Genomic DNA, 7,078 nt, shown 5'->3' on the forward strand with positions numbered 1-7,078 from the left:
AAAAAAAAAAAAAAAAAAAAAAAAAAAAAAAAAAAAAAAAAAAAAAAAAAAAAAAAAAAGGAATGTGGATCGAAACTTATTAGGAGTAAAAAAAAAAAAAAGAGACGACGCAGACGAAATAAATCTGATCTGGTGCGATGACTGTGTGTTATAAAAACTTTAAAAGAGGAACAGATAAGCGAGGAAGAAGAAGAAGAAGACGCGTTTGTGTTTTCGTTAAATTTTCAAAATATCTCTTTTTCTTTTCTTTTCTATCTTCAAAAGGTATATTTGTACAAATAAAATAGTAGTTCGTAATTATATACGTTTGGTAAAATGGCGTCGCTTCACTCTGGGGGCGATTTTCTCTGCGATTTGCAGAACGGTCTGTTTTCTGTTATTCTAGTCGAAGTTTTGGTCCGATTGAAGTTTGTGTCACTAAATCTGTAACTTCTTTCGGTGTCTTTCTGTCTAAACGGTTATATGACAGTTTCTTTTGTCCGTTTATCTCGTTGAATAACCGTTCGAGGAAACCGTCATGGGCAAGCCTATATAAATTCATCATTCCCGGCAATTCTTCTCTTCTATCATTGTTCTCTAATCAATCATCTCTGGTTATTTTCACATTATCGTTGAGAATGAGTGATTACATCAGAAAATCCCTTCAAGATTTGGACTTGGGCATATCTGATGCCCCTATCCCACTGCCTCCGCAATTCATTGCAAAATCAGTTACCGCTAACCGGTATGCTTTGGTGGTCTCTACGGTGAACCCTCACAAGAAGAATTTGAGGGCTTTGATTGGACATATGCCCAGAATTTGGCGTGTTGAAGGTACCGTCGTTGGGAGAATCTTGGGGCCGGGAAAGGCTCTTTTTGTCTTTCAATCGGAGGAATCTCTCAACATGGTCTTACGTCGCGACCCCTGGTCTTTCAACGAATGGATGTTGACGGTCCATCGATGGCATCCAAACATTACTGAGGAGACTATGAAGATAATCCCCTTTTGGATACAGATTCGAGGGATTCCACTGCTTTATCTCTCCAATGATATGGCCAGGTATGTTGGGGATCAGTTAGGACCAGTGGATACGGTAGACTTTGATGAAAATGCTCATATGGTGGAATTTGTAAGGGTTAGCATAGATTGGAATGTAGACTGACCTTTAAGATTCAAGCGTAACTTTCAATTCACTGTGGGAGATAACACAATCATTAAGTACCGTTTCGAGAGGCTTTGTAAGTTTTGTGCTAAATGTGGTTCTCTCAAACATGATGTTGCTGACTGTGACCTGAATGATGAGGATGCTGATTTCTATCAAGAGGAACCGCCACATGACAATGACGAAAACATGGCTGGTCCTCAGGCTGAGCGTGATGTCCTGTCTGATGGCAATACTTTCGAGACTATTGATCCTTTTGAAGCAATACCAGGATTACAGAATCACTCCTCGACTCCGGGTGCTGGCCCGAGTTCATCCGCTCAAAGTGCGTCCCCAAGTGTTTTTGAGGATACTGAACTTACGGCTGAAAGACTTCGTTACTTACATGCCAAGTTTAGTAAGCAGTTCATAGAAACCTTCTCCCCCATTCATGAGGAAAAGTGTCTGATTCTTGAGTCCTGTATGACAAGTTCTAAACGCAAAAGGGTGGAAGCTGAAGCTTTTTACCAACAATGGGAAGCTGTTGAAGATCAGGCGGTCCTGTGCCAGCTACGAAAGAAAGAACGGGTTGAGTCTGCTGGTTCCTGCTCTGCAACAAATGAGATCGACAGAGGCACGGGGGCCCGGTACCCCCACTGTGTCCATGACGATCATCTCCTGGAATTGCCAAGGCCTTGGCGCATCTATGACTAAATCTTGACTACATAGTATTTGTTGTATCTATAAACCTAATATGCTATTTCTTGTTGAAACTTTTAATAACTGTAATATGGTTGTTGACTTTGCTTATTCCTTAGGATTTACTAATGTAATTATTGTGCCCCCTTGTGGAAGGAGTGGCGGTTTGGCTTTGTTGTGGAAGAACAATGTTTCTGTATCTTTAATTTCTAAAGATGCTAGGATCATTGATGTAAACGTTAAGTATTATAACTTTCAGTTCTATTTGTCTTGTGTCTATGGTCATCCTGTTCAAGATCAAAGACATTATTTTTTGGGATTACCTGAAACACTTATCACAATCTAAAGATGGTCCTTGGGTTTTGGTTGGAGATTTTAATGAGATTCTTTCTAACAATGAAAAAATTGGTGGACCTTTGCGAGCAAATTTGACTTTTACGACAAATGATGTCCTACTGTGATCTATGGGATATAAAGTTTACGGGAGATAGGTTTTCATGGGTTGGTGAACGTCATTCTTACACTGTCAAGTGTTGCCTTGACAGAGTGATGGTGAATTCGGAATGGTCTGCTATATTTCCAAGAGGGGAAGCGGAGTTCTTGACTTTAATGGGTCTGACCACAGACATGTGGTGCTCCGTTTTGGTTGGCATGATCTGATTCTACGGAAACCCTTTCGTTTTGATAAGAGTCTGCTGGATGTTGTAAATTTTAAAAGTTATGTTAAAGAGGGATGGAATGTTTGCAAAGAACAACGTCATCATACCATTGTGGATCAAATACGACAATGCCGTACTTATATGGCTCGATGTAAACGAAGAAGCAATTTAAACTCTGCTAAACAAATAGATGAGCTTCAATATCGCTTAAAAAGAGCATTGTCAAGCCTACACAGGTCAGACAGAATTATGATTGGCATGATCTGATTCTATGGAAACCCTTTCGCTTAAGTATTATAACTTTCAGTTCTATTTGTCTTGTGTCTATGGTTATCCTGTTCAAGATCAAAGACATTATTTTTGGGATTACCTGAAACACTTATCACAATCTAAAGATGGTCCTTGGGTTTTGGTTGGAGATTTTAATGAGATTCTTTCTAACAATGAAAAAATTGGTGGACCTTTGCGAGCAAATTTGACTTTTAGAGATTTTCGACAAATGATGTCCTACTGTGATCTATGGGATATAAAGTTTACGGGAGATAGGTTTTCATGGGTTGGTGAACGTCATTCTTACACTGTCAAGTGTTGCCTTGACAGAGTGATGGTGAATTCGGAATGGTCTGCTATATTTCCAAGAGGGGAAGCGGAGTTCTTGACTTTAATGGGTCTGACCACAGACATATGGTGCTCCGTTTTGGTTGGCATGATCTGATTCTACGGAAACCCTTTCGTTTTGATAAGAGTCTGCTGGATGTTGCAAATTTTAAAAGTTATGTTAAAGAGGGATGGAATGTTTGCAAAGAACAACGTCATCATACCATTATGGATCAAATACGACAATGCCGTACTTATATGGCTCGATGTAAACGAAGAAGCAATTTAAACTCTGCTAAACAAATAGATGAGCTTCAATATCGCTTAAAAAGAGCATTGTCAAGCCTACATAGGTCAGACAAAATTATGATACCCAGATTGAGACAACAATTAAACTCGGCTTACAGATAGGAAGAGATCTATTGGAAACAAAAAAGTAGAAACTTATGGCTCCATGTTGGTGATCGAAACACGAAGTTTTTCCATGCTTCTACTAAAAATAGATTTGCTCAGAATTATATTACTTCGATCAAGAACGATCAAGAGCACGTTTTTAGTGGGGACACAACTATTGGACATCATGCGGAAGAGTACTTCCAAAACATGTATTCTACAACGAATCACTCGGTTTCACCATTGGAATTTGCTGACTTCATACCAACTGTCACACATGACATGAATGATGACTTGACGAAGGAGTTTTCATCTGAATAAAATTTTAAGGCTCTCTCAATTATTGGTGATGATAAAGCACCCAGTCCAGATGGTTTAACAGCTAGATTTTACAAACAATGCTGGGATGTGGTGGGTGAGGATATAACCAAGGAGGTTAAAGAATTTTTTACAACTGCATACATGAAACCTGGAATTAACAACACAAATATATGTATGATCCCTAAAAATACAGAGCCAGAAACTCTTGCTGATTATCGACCCATAGGACTTTGTAATGTCATCTATGAGATTATCTCTAAGTGTTTGGTCAACTGGTTAAAATGCCATTTGGATTCTATCGTTTCTGTTTCTCAAGCTGCATTCATTCCAGGACGTGTTGTCACTGATAATATATTGATTGCTTACGAACTAATGCACTCTCCCAAAGCAAGGAAATGAGTTTCGCAAACTTATATGGCAGTGAAAACAGATGTAAGTAAAGCATATGATCGGGTCGAATGGAACTTCTTGGAAACTACAATGAAATTAATTGGTTTTTCAACTACTTGGATTAACTGGATAATGGCTACGGTTTGATCAGTTGAATACGCAGTCTTGGTAAATGGTACACCATATGGGAAGGTACAGCCGAGTCGTGGGATAAGACAAGGTGACCCACTTTCTCCATATCTTTTCATACTGTGTGCAGACATTTTAAGTTATCTCATTAAGTCTCAAGTGTCCTCCAAATGCTTACAAGGAATCAAAATTGGCAATGGAGTTCCACCTATAACTCACCTACAATTTGCAGACGATAGTTTATTTTTCTGCAGAGCAAATAATCGTAACTGTCAGGCCTTAAAAGATGTTTTTGATGTTTATGAATACTACTCAGGCCAAATAATCAATAGCTCTAAATCTTTTATCACTTTTGGTTCTCGAGTTTTTGGTCACCGTCAAGCTGCTATGAAAAGAATTTTAGAAATACCAAATCAAGGGGGTGGAGGTAAATATCTTGGTTTACCGGAACAATTTGGTAGAAAGAAAAAAGAAATGTTTGAATACATTGTTGAACGAGTAAGACAACGTACGACAAATTGGAGTGGTAAGTTTTTATCACCTGCTGGGAAAGAAGTTATGCTTAAGTCGGTTGCAGCTGTAATGTCGATCTATGCTATGTCCTGTTTCAAATTACCTCTTGGACTCATCTCTGAACTAGAATCGATACTGATGCACTTTTGGTGGAAGAAATCAACTGCATTTAGAAGCATTCCTTGGATTGCTTGGAAAAGGCTTCAATACTCTAAGAAGGAAGGTGGTTTGGGATTTTGAGATTTAGCTAAGTTTAATGATGCTTTGTTAGCAAAACAAGCTTGGCGTATCCTTACATGTCCTAACAGTTTATTTGCTAAAGTCATGAAAGCTAGATACTTTCCTGATACTTCGGTTCTTGATGCCACGCCTAAAAAAATGCAATCTTATGGCTGGTCATCCATCCTTACTGGCTTAGACCTGCTTAAAAAAGGAGTATGAGTTTGTGTTGGTGATGGTTCTACAATACGTCTCAATGTGGATAATGTTATTGATGAGCATCCCCCACGGCCTATATGCTCCATTGACCCTCATGCTACGGGTTTGCTTTCATCTCTCATCGATGATACTAGTTCTATCAAATCATGGGATACAGCTGCAATTGTTAATATGGTTATACCGTCTGATATCGATGCTTTGAAACAAATTTACATTCCCCAATATAACACTCAAGATAAACTCATTTGGCACTATAATGCTTCTGGTGAATACCCTGTTCGGTCTGGTTATTGGTTGGCTACACATGACCTCTCCTTCCCGGTTCATGACCCTCCCATTCCCCATGGTTCTGTTGAATTGAAAAACAAAATATGGAAGCTACAAATTTTACCAAAAATAAAACATTTTCTTTGGAATGTTTTATCTAAATCATTAGGTACAACTACAAGACTTGTCTCTCGGGGTGTTGCCATTAGTCCACTATGCCAACGTTGTCATAGCGCTGATGAATCTATTAATCACACACTATTCACATGTCCTGCATCAAAGTTGGTTTGGGACTTAACTAACCAGCCATCTCTACCATCCTTTCATAACACAGATTGTGATTTCAATATTTCGGCTTTATTAAATTTGTTTGATGATCAATCATTATTCAAGGAACAGAAGCTACTACCGTTATGGCTTATGTGGAACATATGGAAGGATCGTAACAATTTCATCTTCCAAAATATTGCTTGTGATCATTATCGAATCGTTTCTCAATCTAAGGCTGATGTTTTTGAATGGATTAAGTCAAAACCACCTCGTGCATATGATTCAGTTTCTTTAGACCAGTCTTATAATCCTCATTGGACGCGACTAGCATCTCCATTGGTGAAATGTAACTTTGATGTGAGTCTCAGAACAGATACAAGGAAAACAGTTGGTGGATGGATAATCCGCAACCATCTCGGAGAAGCAATCTATTGGGGTTCGAGTGTTCTTTGAAATACGAATGAGGGAGAGGCACAAGCTTTACTACTAGCCATTCAACAAATTGCTGCTAAGGGATTCACCAATGTGTGTTTTGAAGGAGACTGCAAAACGTTAATTGATTGTCTAAATGGAAATACACAAGATGTCTCCATTCATAGTCTCCTATAAGATATCAAACTCTGTTCAAGAACCTTTTCTCATGTAACCTTTTTCTTTATTCATAGCACAAACAATGAGATTGCCTATTTGTTAGCTAAGTTGGGATGTAATACTGTAGATTTTTATTTAGATTCTTGCAATCCTCCTATATGGTTATTGGAACAGATTTTATTCTGAATAAATTTCATTTGCTGAAAAAAAAAAAAAAAGGTATATTTGTTTCCCTTCCACCTGACGACGACGGTTGAAGAAAGAAAGAAACTCGTATGTTTGATTGACTTTTCAGTTAATCGTCGGTCTAATCCGGCCTTCTTCTCATCCGCGTGATGTGGTGGGTCCCCCCGCATGTTTTTGGAAGTTTCGGAAATCTGAACATGGGGCCTTCCTTCATATGGGCCTTCTTCAGTACTGCTCTCCTTTCCTTTTTACTACATCTTTTAAATTTTATTTTCGAGAGATGATTGTGAGTCATATCCATTTTCCAAACTTTGATACCCGGCCCATATATCATTTTGGAAGCCCAGCCATTCCCTCCCTATACCAGCGGCATTTTCTTCGAAACGCACAAATCACAATAGCAACCAAAAGAATCTAAAATTGGGTAGAAAATAGGAAAGAATCAAAAATCGGATCACAATTGACGAAGAAAGTGGAAACTACTTTTTGCTTTTTTTGTGTGTG

The sequence above is a fragment of the Camelina sativa genome, chromosome 4, assembly GCF_000633955.1.
Source record: "Camelina sativa cultivar DH55 chromosome 4, Cs, whole genome shotgun sequence".
NCBI classification, from domain to species: Eukaryota; Viridiplantae; Streptophyta; class Magnoliopsida; order Brassicales; family Brassicaceae; genus Camelina; species Camelina sativa.